This window comes from Myotis daubentonii, chromosome 7 (assembly GCF_963259705.1).
Source record: "Myotis daubentonii chromosome 7, mMyoDau2.1, whole genome shotgun sequence".
Lineage (NCBI taxonomy): Eukaryota > Metazoa > Chordata > Mammalia > Chiroptera > Vespertilionidae > Myotis > Myotis daubentonii.
Window position 1 is genome coordinate 95,240,210 of NC_081846.1, and position 13,192 is coordinate 95,253,401.

A 13,192-nucleotide genomic window follows, 5' to 3' on the forward strand; every position below is an offset into this window, starting at 1 on the left:
CGTAAATAGATTCTTACTACATTTACTGTCGTATTCACTCACGGAGGTTTCCAGTGGAAAGCTGTGTAATGACGAATATACTGGTAATATTTACAACTCCGGGTACTTCCGGTGGCGTTTTCACGGGACTGTGCTTTCAAATACTAAGTGTTCATGCTTACAGAGCTCAGAATTGGTGTCTAAACCCTTGGAATGACGCGAATAGTGCTTTTGTTTACAATTAAGGAGGACTGGCTTTGGCGTTTTTTTGTGTGACTCCGTTAAAATGGTGACGATTCCGGTAAATACTTCTAAGCAAACTGTCTAATTTTGGTAAAACTGTTAAAATACACATTGATAGTACCAAAAATAATTAAGAACGTGTACCAAACACCTCAAGTACACGTAAATAGATTCTTACTACATTTACTGTCGTATTCACTCACGGAGGTTTCCAGTGGAAAGCTGTCAAATGACGCAAATACTGGTAATATTTACAACTCCGGGTGCTTCCGGTGTCGTTTTCACGGGACTGTGCTTTCAAATACTAAGTGTTCATGCTTACAGAGCTCAGAATTGGTGTCTGAAGCCTTGGAATGACGAGAATAGTGTTTATGTTTACAATTAAGGAGGATTGGCTTTGGCGTTTTTTTTGTGGGAATCAGTTAAAATGGTGACGATTCCGGTAAATACTTCTAAGCAAACTGTCTAATTTTGGTAAAACTGTTAAAATACACAATGATAGTACCCAAAAATGATTAAGAACGTGTAAGAAACACCTCAAGTACACGTAAATAGATTCTTACTACATTTACTGTTGTATTCAATCACGGAGGTTTCCAGTGGAAAGCTGTGAAATGACGAAAATACTGGTAATATTTACAACTCCGTGTACTTTCGGTGGCGTTTTCACGGGACTGTGCTTTCAAATACTAAGTGTTCATGCTTACAGAGCTCAGAATTGGTGTCTGAAGCCTTGGAATGACGAGAATAGTGTTTATGTTTACAATTAAGGAGGATTGGCTTTGGCGTTTTTTTGTGTGAATCAGTTAAAATGGTGACGATTCCGGTAAATACTTCTAAGCAAACTGTCTAATTTTGGTAAAACTGTTAAAATACACCATGATATTTCCCACAAATGATTAAGAACGTGTAAGAAACACCTCAAGTACACGTAAATAGATTCTTCGTTCATTTACCGTCGTATTCAATCACGGAGGTTTCCAGTGGAAAGGTGTGAAATGAAGAAAATACTTGGAATATTTACAACTCCGGGTACTTCCGGTGGCGTTTTCACGGGACTGTGCTTTCAAATACTAAGTGTTCATGCTTACAGAGCTCAGAATTGGTGTCTGAAGCCTTGGAATGACGAGAATAGTGTTTATGTTTACAATTAAGGAGGATTGGCTTTGGCGTTTTTTTGTGGGAATCAGTTAAAATGGTGAGGATTCCAGTAAATACTTCTAAGCAAACTGTCTAATTTTGGTAAAACTGTTAAAATACACAATGATAGTACCCAAAAATGATTAAGAACGTGTAAGAAACACCTCAAGTACACGTAAATAGATTCTTACTACATTTACTGTTGTATTCAATCACGGAGGTTTCCAGTGGAAAGCTGTGAAATGACGAAAATACTGGTAATATTTACAACTCCGGGTACTTCCGGTGGCGTTTTCAGGGGACTGTGCTTTCAAATACTAAGTGTTCATGCTTACAGAGCTCAGAATTGGTGTCTGAAGCCTTGGAATGACGAGAATAGTGTTTATGTTTACAATTAAGGAGGATTGGCTTTGGCGTTTTTTTGTGGGAATCAGTTAAAATGGTGACGATTCCAGTAAATACTTCTAAGCAAAATGTCTAATTTTGGTAAAACTGTTAAAATACACAATGATAGTACCCAAAAATGATTAAGAACGTGTAAGAAACACCTCAATTACACGTAAATAGATTCTTACTACATTTACTGTCGTATTCACTCACGGAGGTTTCCAGTGGAAAGCTGTGTAATGACGAATATACTGGTAATATTTACAACTCCGGGTACTTCCGGTGGCGTTTTCACGGGACTGTGCTTTCAAATACTAAGTGTTCATGCTTACAGAGCTCAGAATTGGTGTCTAAACCCTTGGAATGACGCGAATAGTGCTTTTGTTTACAATTAAGGAGGACTGGCTTTGGCGTTTTTTTGTGTGAATCCGTTAAAATGGTGACGATTCCGGTAAATACTTCTAAGCAAACTGTCTAATTTCGGTAAAACTGTTAAAATACACAATGATAGTTCCCAGAAATGATTAAGAACGTGTAATAAACACCGCAAGTACACGTAAATAGATTCTTACTACATTTACTGTCGTATTCAATCACATATGTTTCCAGTGGAAACCTGTGAAATGACGAAAATACTGGTAATATTTACAACTCCGGGTACTTCCGGTGGCGTTTTCACGGGACTGTGCTTTCAAATACTAAGTGTTCATGCTTACAGAGCTCAGAATTGGTGTCTAAACCCTTGGAATGATGAGAATAGTGTTTTTGTTTACAATTAAGGAGGACTGGCTTTGGCGTTTTTTTGTGTGAATCCGTTAAAATGGTGACGATTCCGGTAAATACTTCTAAGCAAACTGTGTAATTTCGGTAAAACTGTTAAAATACACAATGATAGTTCCCAGAAATGATTAAGAACGTGTAATAAACACCGCAAGTACACGTAAATAGATTCTTACTACATTTACTGTCGTATTCAATCACATATGTTTCCAGTGGAAACCTGTGAAATGACGAAAATACTGGTAATATTTACAACTCCGGGTACTTCCGGTGGCGTTTTCACGGGACTGTGCTTTCAAATACTAAGTGTTCAGGCTTATAGAGCTCAGAATTGGTGTCTGAAGCCTTGGAATGACGAGAATAGTGTTTATGTTTACAATTAAGGAGGATTGGCTTTGGCGTTTTTTTGTGTGAATCAGTTAAAATGGTGACGATTCCCGTAAATACTTCTAAGCAAACTGTCTAATTTTGGTAAAACTGTTAAAATACACAATGATAGTTCCAAGAAATGATAAAGAACGTGTAACAAACACCTAAAGTACACGTAAATAAATTCTTACTACATTTACTGTCGTATTCACTCACGGAGGTTTCCAGTGGAAAGCTATGAAATGACGAAAATACTGGTAATATTTACAACTCCGGGTACTTCCGGTGGCATTTTCACGGGACTGTGCTTTCAAATACTAAGTGTTCATGCTTACAGAGCTCAGAATTGGTGTCTGAAGCCTTGGAATGACGAGAATAGTGTTTATCTTTACAATTAAGGAGGATTGGCTTTGGCGTTTTTTTGTGGGAATCAGTTAAAATGGTGACGATTCCAGTAAATACTTCTAAGCAAAATGTCTAATTTTGGTAAAACTGTTAAAATACACAATGATAGTACCCAAAAATGATTAAGAACGTGTAAGAAACACCTTAATTACACGTAAATAGATTCTTACTACATTTACTGTCGTATTCACTCACGGAGGTTTCCAGTGGAAAGCTGTGTAATGACGAATATACTGGTAATATTTACAACTCCGGGTACTTCCGGTGGCGTTTTCACGGGACTGTGCTTTCAAATACTAAGTGTTCATGCTTACAGAGCTCAGAATTGGTGTCTAAAGCCTTGGAATGACGCGAATAGTGCTTTTGTTTACAATTAAGGAGGACTGGCTTTGGTGTTTTATTGTGTGAATCCGTTAAAATGGTGACGATTCCGGTAAATACTTCTAAGCAAACTGTCTAATTTCTGTAAAACTCTTAAAATACACAATGATAGTTCCCAGAAATGATTAAGAACGTGTCATAAACACCGGAAGTACACGTAAAAAGATTCTTACTACATTTACTGTCGTATTCAATCACGGAGGTTTCCAGTGGAAAGGTGTGAAATGAAGAAAATACTTGGAATATTTACAACTCCGGGTACTTCCGGTGGCGTTTTCACCGGACTGTGCTTTCAAATACTAAGTGTTCATGCTTACAGAGCTCAGATTTGGTGTCTAAACCCTTGGAATGATGAGAATAGTGTTTCTGTTTACAATTAAGGAGGACTGGCTTTGGCGTTTTTTTGTGTGAATCCGTTAAAATGGTGACGATTCCGGTAAATACTTCTAAGCAAACTGTCTAATTTCGGTAAAACTGTTAAAATACACAATGATAGTTCCCAGAAATGATTAAGAACGTGTAATAAACACCGCAAGTACACGTAAATAGATTCTTACTACATTTACTGTCGTATTCAATCACATATGTTTCCAGTGGAAACCTGTGAAATGACGAAAATACTGGTAATATTTACAACTCCGCGTGCTTCCGGTGTCGTTTTCACGGGACTGTGCTTTCAAATACTAAGTGTTCATGCTTACAGAGCTCAGAATTGGTGTCTGAAGCCTTGGAATGACGAGAATAGTGTTTATGTTTACAATTAAGGAGGATTGGCTTTGGCGTTTTTTTGTGGGAATCAGTTAAAATGGTGACGATTCCGGTAAATACTTCTAAGCAAACTGTCTAATTTTGGTAAAACTGTTAAAATACACAATGATAGTACCCAAAAATGATTAAGAACGTGTAAGAAACACCTCAAGTACACGTAAATAGATTCTTACTACATTTACTGTTGTATTCAATCACGGAGGTTTCCAGTGGAAAGCTGTGAAATGACGAAAATACTGGTAATATTTACAACTCCGTGTACTTCCGGTGGCGTTTTCACGGGACTGTGCTTTCAAATACTAAGTGTTCATGCTTACAGAGCTCAGAATTGGTGTCTGAAGCCTTGGAATGACGAGAATAGTGTTTATGTTTACAATTAAGGAGGATTGGCTTTGGCGTTTTTTTGTGTGAATCAGTTAAAATGGTGACGATTCCGGTAAATACTTCTAAGCAAACTGTCTAATTTTGGTAAAACTGTTAAAATACACCATGATATTTCCCAGAAATGATTAAGAACGTGTAAGAAACACCTCAAGTACACGTAAATAGATTCTTCGTTCATTTACCGTCGTATTCAATCACGGAGGTTTCCAGTGGAAAGGTGTGAAATGAAGAAAATACTTGGAATATTTACAACTCCGGGTACTTCCGGTGGCGTTTTCACGGGACTGTGCTTTCAAATACTAAGTGTTCATGCTTACAGAGCTCAGAATTGCTGTCTGAAGCCTTGGAATGACGAGAATAGTGTTTATGTTTACAATTAAGGAGGATTGGCTTTGGCGTTTTTTTTTGTGTGAATCAGTTAAAATGGTGACGATTCCGGTAAATAATTCGAAGCAAACTGTCTAATTTTGGTAAAACTGTTAATATACACAATGATAGTTCCCAGAAATGATTAAGAACGTGTAATAAAAACCGCAAGTACACGTAAAAAGATTCTTACTACATTTACTGTTGTATTCAATCACATAGGTTTCCAGTGGAAAGCCGTGAAATGACGAAAATACTGGTAATATTTACAACTCTGGGTACTTCCGGTGGCGTTTTCACGGGACTGTGCTTTCAAATACTAAGTGTTCATGCTTACAGAGCTCAGAATTGGTGTCTGAAGCCTTGGAATGACGAGAATAGTGCTTTTGTTTACAATTAAGGAGGACTGGCTTTGGCGTTTTTTTGTGTGAATCCGTTAAAATGGTGACGATTCCGGTAAATACTTCTAAGCAAACTGTCTAATTTCTGTAAAACTGTTAAAATACACAATGATAGTTCCCAGAAATGATTAAGAACGTGTAATAAACACCGCAAGTACACGTAAAAAGATTCTTACTACATTTACTGTCGTATTCAATCACGGAGGTTTCCAGTGGAAAGGTGTGAAATGAAGAAAATACTTGGAATATTTACAACTCCGGGTACTTCCGGTGGCGTTTTCACGGGAATGTGCTTTCAAATACTAAATGTTCATGCTTACAGAGCTCAGATTTGGTGTCTAAACCCTTGGAATGATGAGAATAGTGTTTCTGTTTACAATTAAGGAGGACTGGCTTTGGCGTTTTTTTGTGTGAATCCGTTAAAATGGTGACGATTCCGGTAAATACTTCTAAGCAAACTGTCTAATTTTGGTAAAACTGTTAAAATACACATTGATAGTACCAAAAATAATTAAGAACGTGTACCAAACACCTCAAGTACACGTAAATAGATTCTTACTACATTTACTGTCGTATTCACTCACGGAGGTTTCCAGTGGAAAGCTGTGAAATGACGAAAATACTGGTAATATTTACAACTCCGGGTACTTCCGGTGGCGTTTTCACGGGACTGTGCTTTCAAATACTAAGTGTTCATGCTTACAGAGCTCAGAATTGGTGTCTGAAGCCTTGGAATGACGAGAATAGTGTTTATGTTTACAATTAAGGAGGATTGGCTTTGGCGTTTTTTTGTGTGAATCCGTTAAAATGGTGACGATTCCGGTAAATACTTCTAAGCAAACTGTCTAATTTTGGTAAAACTGTTAAAATACACATTGATAGTACCAAAAATAATTAAGAACGTGTACCAAACACCTCAAGTACACGTAAATAGATTCTTACTACATTTACTGTCGTATTCACTCACGGAGGTTTCCAGTGGAAAGCTGTGAAATGACGAAAATACTGGTAATATTTACAACTCCGGGTACTTCCGGTGGCGTTTTCACGGGACTGTGCTTTCAAATACTAAGTGTTCATGCTTACAGAGCTCAGAATTGGTGTCTGAAGCCTTGGAATGACGAGAATAGTGTTTATGTTTACAATTAAGGAGGATTGGCTTTGGCGTTTTTTTTGTGTGAATCAGTTAAAATGGTGACGATTCCGGTAAATACTTCTAAGCAAACTGTCTAATTTTGGTAAAACTGTTAAAATACACAATGATAGTATCCAAAAATGATTAAGAACGTGTAAGAAACATCTCAAGTACACGTAAATAGATTCTTACTACATTTACTGTTGTATTCAATAACGGAGGTTTCCAGTGGAAAGCTGTGAAATGACGCAAATACTGGTAATATTTACAACTCCGGGTGTTTCCGGTGGCGTTTTCACCGGACTGTGCTTTCAAATACTAAGTGTTCATGCTTACAGAGCTCAGAATTGGTGTCTGAAGCCTTGGAATGACGAGAATAGTGTTTATGTTTACAATTAAGGAGGATTGGCTTTGGCGTTTTTTTGTGGGAATCAGTTAAAATGGTGACGATTCCGGTAAATACTTCTAAGCAAACTGTCTAATTTTGGTAAAACTGTTAAAATACACAATGATAGTACCCAAAAATGATTAGGAACGTGTAAGAAACCCCTCAAGTACACGTAAATAGATTCTTACTACATTTACTGTTGTATTCAATCACGGAGGTTTCCAGTGGAAAGCTGTGAAATGACGAAAATACTGGTAATATTTACAACTCTGGGTACTTCCAGTGGCGTTTTCACGGGACTGTGCTTTCAAATACTAAGTGTTCATGCTTACAGAGCTCAGAATTGGTGTCTGAAGCCTTGGAATGACGAGAATAGTGTTTATGTTTACAATTAATGAGGATTGGCTTTGGCGTTTTTTTGTGTGAATCAGTTACAATGGTGACGATTCCGGTAAATACTTCTAAGCAAACTGTCTAATTTTGGTAAAACTGTTAAAATACACAATGATAGTTCCCAGAAATGATTAAGAACGTGTAAGAAAGACCTCAAGTACACGTAAATAGATTCTTAGTTCATTTACCGTCGTATTCAATCACGGAGGTTTCCAGTGGAAAGGTGTGAAATGAAGAAAATACTTGGAATATTTACAACTCCGGGTACTTCCGGTGGCGTTTTCACGGGACTGTGCTTTCAAATACTAAGTGTTCATGCTTACAGAGCTCAGATTTGGTGTCTAAACCCTTGGAATGATGAGAATAGTGTTTCTGTTTACAATTAAGGAGGACTGGCTTTGGCGTTTTTTTGTGTGAATCCGTTAAAATGGTGACGATTCCGGTAAATACTTCTAAGCAAACTGTCTAATTTTGGTAAAACTGTTAAAATACACATTGATAGTACCAAAAATAATTAAGAACGTGTACCAAACACCTCAAGTACACGTAAATAGATTCTTACTACATTTACTGTCATATTCACTCACGGAGGTTTTCAGTGGAAAGCTGTGAAATGACGAAAATACTGGTAATATTTACAACTCCGGGTACTTCCGGTGGCGTTTTCACGGGACTGTGCTTTCAAATACTAAGTGTTCATGCTTACAGAGCTCAGAATTGGTGTCTGAAGCCTTGGAATGACGAGAATAGTGTTTATGTTTACAATTAAGGAGGATTGGCTTTGGCCTTTTTTTGTGGGAATCAGTTAAAATGGTGACGATTCCGGTAAATACTTCTAAGCAAACTGTCTAATTTTGGTAAAACTGTTAAAATACACATTGATAGTACCAAAAATAATTAAGAACGTGTACCAAACACCTCAAGTACACGTAAATAGATTCTTACTACATTTACTGTCGTATTCACTCACGGAGGTTTCCAGTGGAAAGCTGTGAAATGACGAAAATACTGGTAATATTTACAACTCCGTGTACTTCCGGTGGCGTTTTCACGGGACTGTGCTTTCAAATACTAAGTGTTCATGCTTACAGAGCTCAGAATTGGTGTCTGAAGCCTTGGAATGACGAGAATAGTGTTTATGTTTACAATTAAGGAGGATTGGCTTTGGCGTTTTTTTGTGTGAATCAGTTAAAATGGTGACGATTCCGGTAAATACTTCTAAGCAAACTGTCTAATTTTGGTAAAACTGTTAAAATACACCATGATATTTCCCAGAAATGATTAAGAACGTGTAAGAAACACCTCAAGTACACGTAAATAGATTCTTCGTTCATTTACCGTCGTATTCAATCACGGAGGTTTCCAGTGGAAAGGTGTGAAATGAAGAAAATACTTGGAATATTTACAACTCCGGGTACTTCCGGTGGCGTTTTCACGGGACTGTGCTTTCAAATACTAAGTGTTCATGCTTACAGAGCTCAGAATTGGTGTCTGAAGCCTTGGAATGACGAGAATAGTGTTTATGTTTACAATTAAGGAGGATTGGCTTTGGCGTTTTTTTGTGGGAATCAGTTAAAATGGTGAGGATTCCAGTAAATACTTCTAAGCAAACTGTCTAATTTTGGTAAAACTGTTAAAATACACAATGATAGTACCCAAAAATGATTAAGAACGTGTAAGAAACACCTCAAGTACACGTAAATAGATTCTTACTACATTTACTGTTGTATTCAATCACGGAGGTTTCCAGTGGAAAGCTGTGAAATGACGAAAATACTGGTAATATTTACAACTCCGGGTACTTCCGGTGGCGTTTTCAGGGGACTGTGCTTTCAAATACTAAGTGTTCATGCTTACAGAGCTCAGAATTGGTGTCTGAAGCCTTGGTATGACGAGAATAGTGTTTATGTTTACAATTAAGGAGGATTGGCTTTGGCGTTTTTTTGTGGGAATCAGTTAAAATGGTGACGATTCCAGTAAATACTTCTAAGCAAAATGTCTAATTTTGGTAAAACTGTTAAAATACACAATGATAGTACCCAAAAATGATTAAGAACGTGTAAGAAACACCTCAATTACACGTAAATAGATTCTTACTACATTTACTGTCGTATTCACTCACGGAGGTTTCCAGTGGAAAGCTGTGTAATGACGAATATACTGGTAATATTTACAACTCCGGGTACTTCCGGTGGCGTTTTCACGGGACTGTGCTTTCAAATACTAAGTGTTCATGCTTACAGAGCTCAGAATTGGTGTCTGAAGCCTTGGAATGACGAGAATAGTGTTTATGTTTACAATTAAGGAGGATTGGCTTTGGCGTTTTTTTGTGTGAATCAGTTAAAATGGTGACGATTCCGGTAAATACTTCTAAGCAAACTGTCTAATTTTGGTAAAACTGTTAAAATACACCATGATATTTCCCAGAAATGATTAAGAACGTGTAAGAAACACCTCAAGTACACGTAAATAGATTCTTCGTTCATTTACCGTCGTATTCAATCACGGAGGTTTCCAGTGGAAAGGTGTGAAATGAAGAAAATACTTGGAATATTTACAACTCCGGGTACTTCCGGTGGCGTTTTCACGGGACTGTGCTTTCAAATACTAAGTGTTCATGCTTACAGAGCTCAGAATTGGTGTCTGAAGCCTTGGAATGACGAGAATAGTGTTTATGTTTACAATTAAGGAGGATTGGCTTTGGCGTTTTTTTGTGGGAATCAGTTAAAATGGTGAGGATTCCAGTAAATACTTCTAAGCAAACTGTCTAATTTTGGTAAAACTGTTAAAATACACAATGATAGTATCCAAAAATGATTAAGAACGTGTAAGAAACATCTCAAGTACACGTAAATAGATTCTTACTACATTTACTGTTGTATTCAATCACGGAGGTTTCCAGTGGAAAGCTGTGAAATGACGAAAATACTGGTAATATTTACAACTCCGGGTACTTCCGGTGGCGTTTTCAGGGGACTGTGCTTTCAAATACTAAGTGTTCATGCTTACAGAGCTCAGAATTGGTGTCTGAAGCCTTGGAATGACGAGAATAGTGTTTATGTTTACAATTAAGGAGGATTGGCTTTGGCGTTTTTTTGTGTGAATCAGTTAAAATGGTGACGATTCCGGTAAATACTTCTAAGCAAACTGTCTAATTTTGGTAAAACTGTTAAAATACACAATGATAGTATCCAAAAATGATTAAGAACGTGTAAGAAACATCTCAAGTACACGTAAATAGATTCTTACTACATTTACTGTTGTATTCAATAACGGAGGTTTCCAGTGGAAAGCTGTGAAATGACGCAAATACTGGTAATATTTACAACTCCGGGTGCTTCCGGTGGCGTTTTCACCGGACTGTGCTTTCAAATACTAAGTGTTCATGCTTACAGAGCTCAGAATTGGTGTCTGAAGCCTTGGAATGACGAGAATAGTGTTTATGTTTACAATTAAGGAGGATTGGCTTTGGCGTTTTTTTGTGGGAATCAGTTAAAATGGTGACGATTCCGGTAAATACTTCTAAGCAAACTGTCTAATTTTGGTAAAACTGTTAAAATACACAATGATAGTACCCAAAAATGATTAGGAACGTGTAAGAAACCCCTCAAGTACACGTAAATAGATTCTTACTACATTTACTGTTGTATTCAATCACGGAGGTTTCCAGTGGAAAGCTGTGAAATGACGAAAATACTTGTAATATTTACAACTCTGGGTACTTCCAGTGGCGTTTTCACGGGACTGTGCTTTCAAATACTAAGTGTTCATGCTTACAGAGCTCAGAATTGGTGTCTGAAGCCTTGGAATGACGAGAATAGTGTTTATGTTTACAATTAATGAGGATTGGCTTTGGCGTTTTTTTGTGTGAATCAGTTACAATGGTGACGATTCCGGTAAATACTTCTAAGCAAACTGTCTAATTTTGGTAAAACTGTTAAAATACACAATGATAGTTCCCAGAAATGATTAAGAACGTGTAAGAAAGACCTCAAGTACACGTAAATAGATTCTTAGTTCATTTACCGTCGTATTCAATCACGGAGGTTTCCAGTGGAAAGGTGTGAAATGAAGAAAATACTTGGAATATTTACAACTCCGGGTACTTCCGGTGGCGTTTTCACGGGACTGTGCTTTCAAATACTAAGTGTTCATGCTTACAGAGCTCAGATTTGGTGTCTAAACCCTTGGAATGATGAGAATAGTGTTTCTGTTTACAATTAAGGAGGACTGGCTTTGGCGTTTTTTTGTGTGAATCCGTTAAAATGGTGACGATTCCGGTAAATACTTCTAAGCAAACTGTCTAATTTTGGTAAAACTGTTAAAATACACATTGATAGTACCAAAAATAATTAAGAACGTGTACCAAACACCTCAAGTACACGTAAATAGATTCTTACTACATTTACTGTCATATTCACTCACGGAGGTTTCCAGTGGAAAGCTGTGAAATGACGAAAATACTGGTAATATTTACAACTCCGGGTACTTCCGGTGGCGTTTTCACGGGACTGTGCTTTCAAATACTAAGTGTTCATGCTTACAGAGCTCAGAATTGGTGTCTGAAGCCTTGGAATGACGAGAATAGTGTTTATGTTTACAATTAAGGAGGATTGGCTTTGGCCTTTTTTTGTGGGAATCAGTTAAAATGGTGACGATTCCGGTAAATACTTCTAAGCAAACTGTCTAATTTTGGTAAAACTGTTAAAATACACATTGATAGTACCAAAAATAATTAAGAACGTGTACCAAACACCTCAAGTACACGTAAATAGATTCTTACTACATTTACTGTCGTATTCACTCACGGAGGTTTCCAGTGGAAAGCTGTGAAATGACGAAAATACTGGTAATATTTACAACTCCGGGTACTTCCGGTGGCGTTTTCACGGGACTGTGCTTTCAAATACTAAGTGTTCATGCTTACAGAGCTCAGAATTGGTGTCTGAAGCCTTGGAATGACGAGAATAGTGTTTATGTTTACAATTAAGGAGGATTGGCTTTGGCCTTTTTTTGTGGGAATCAGTTAAAATGGTGACGATTCCGGTAAATACTTCTAAGCAAACTGTCTAATTTTGGTAAAACTGTTAAACTACACATTGATAGTACCAAAAATAATTAAGAACGTGTACCAAACACCTCAAGTACACGTAAATAGATTCTTACTACATTTACTGTCGTATTCACTCACGGAGATTTCCAGTGGAAAGCTGTGAAATGACGGAAATACTGGTAATATTTACAACTCCGGGTGCTTCCGGTGGCGTTTTCACGGGACTGTGCTTTCAAATACTAAGTGTTCATGCTTACAGAGCTCAGAATTGGTGTCTGAAGCCTTGGAATGACGAGAATAGTGTTTATGTTTACAATTAAGGAGGATTGGCTTTGGCGTTTTTTTGTGTGAATCAGTTAAAATGGTGACGATTCCGGTAAATACTTCTAAGCAAACTGTCTAATTTTGGTAAAACTGTTAAAATACACAATGATAGTATCCAAAAATGATTAAGAACGTGTAAGAAACATCTCAAGTACACGTAAATAGATTCTTACTACATTTACTGTTGTATTCAATAACGGAGGTTTCCAGTGGAAAGCTGTGAAATGACGCAAATACTGGTAATATTTACAACTCCGGGTGCTTCCGGTGGCGTTTTCACCGGACTGTGCTTTCAA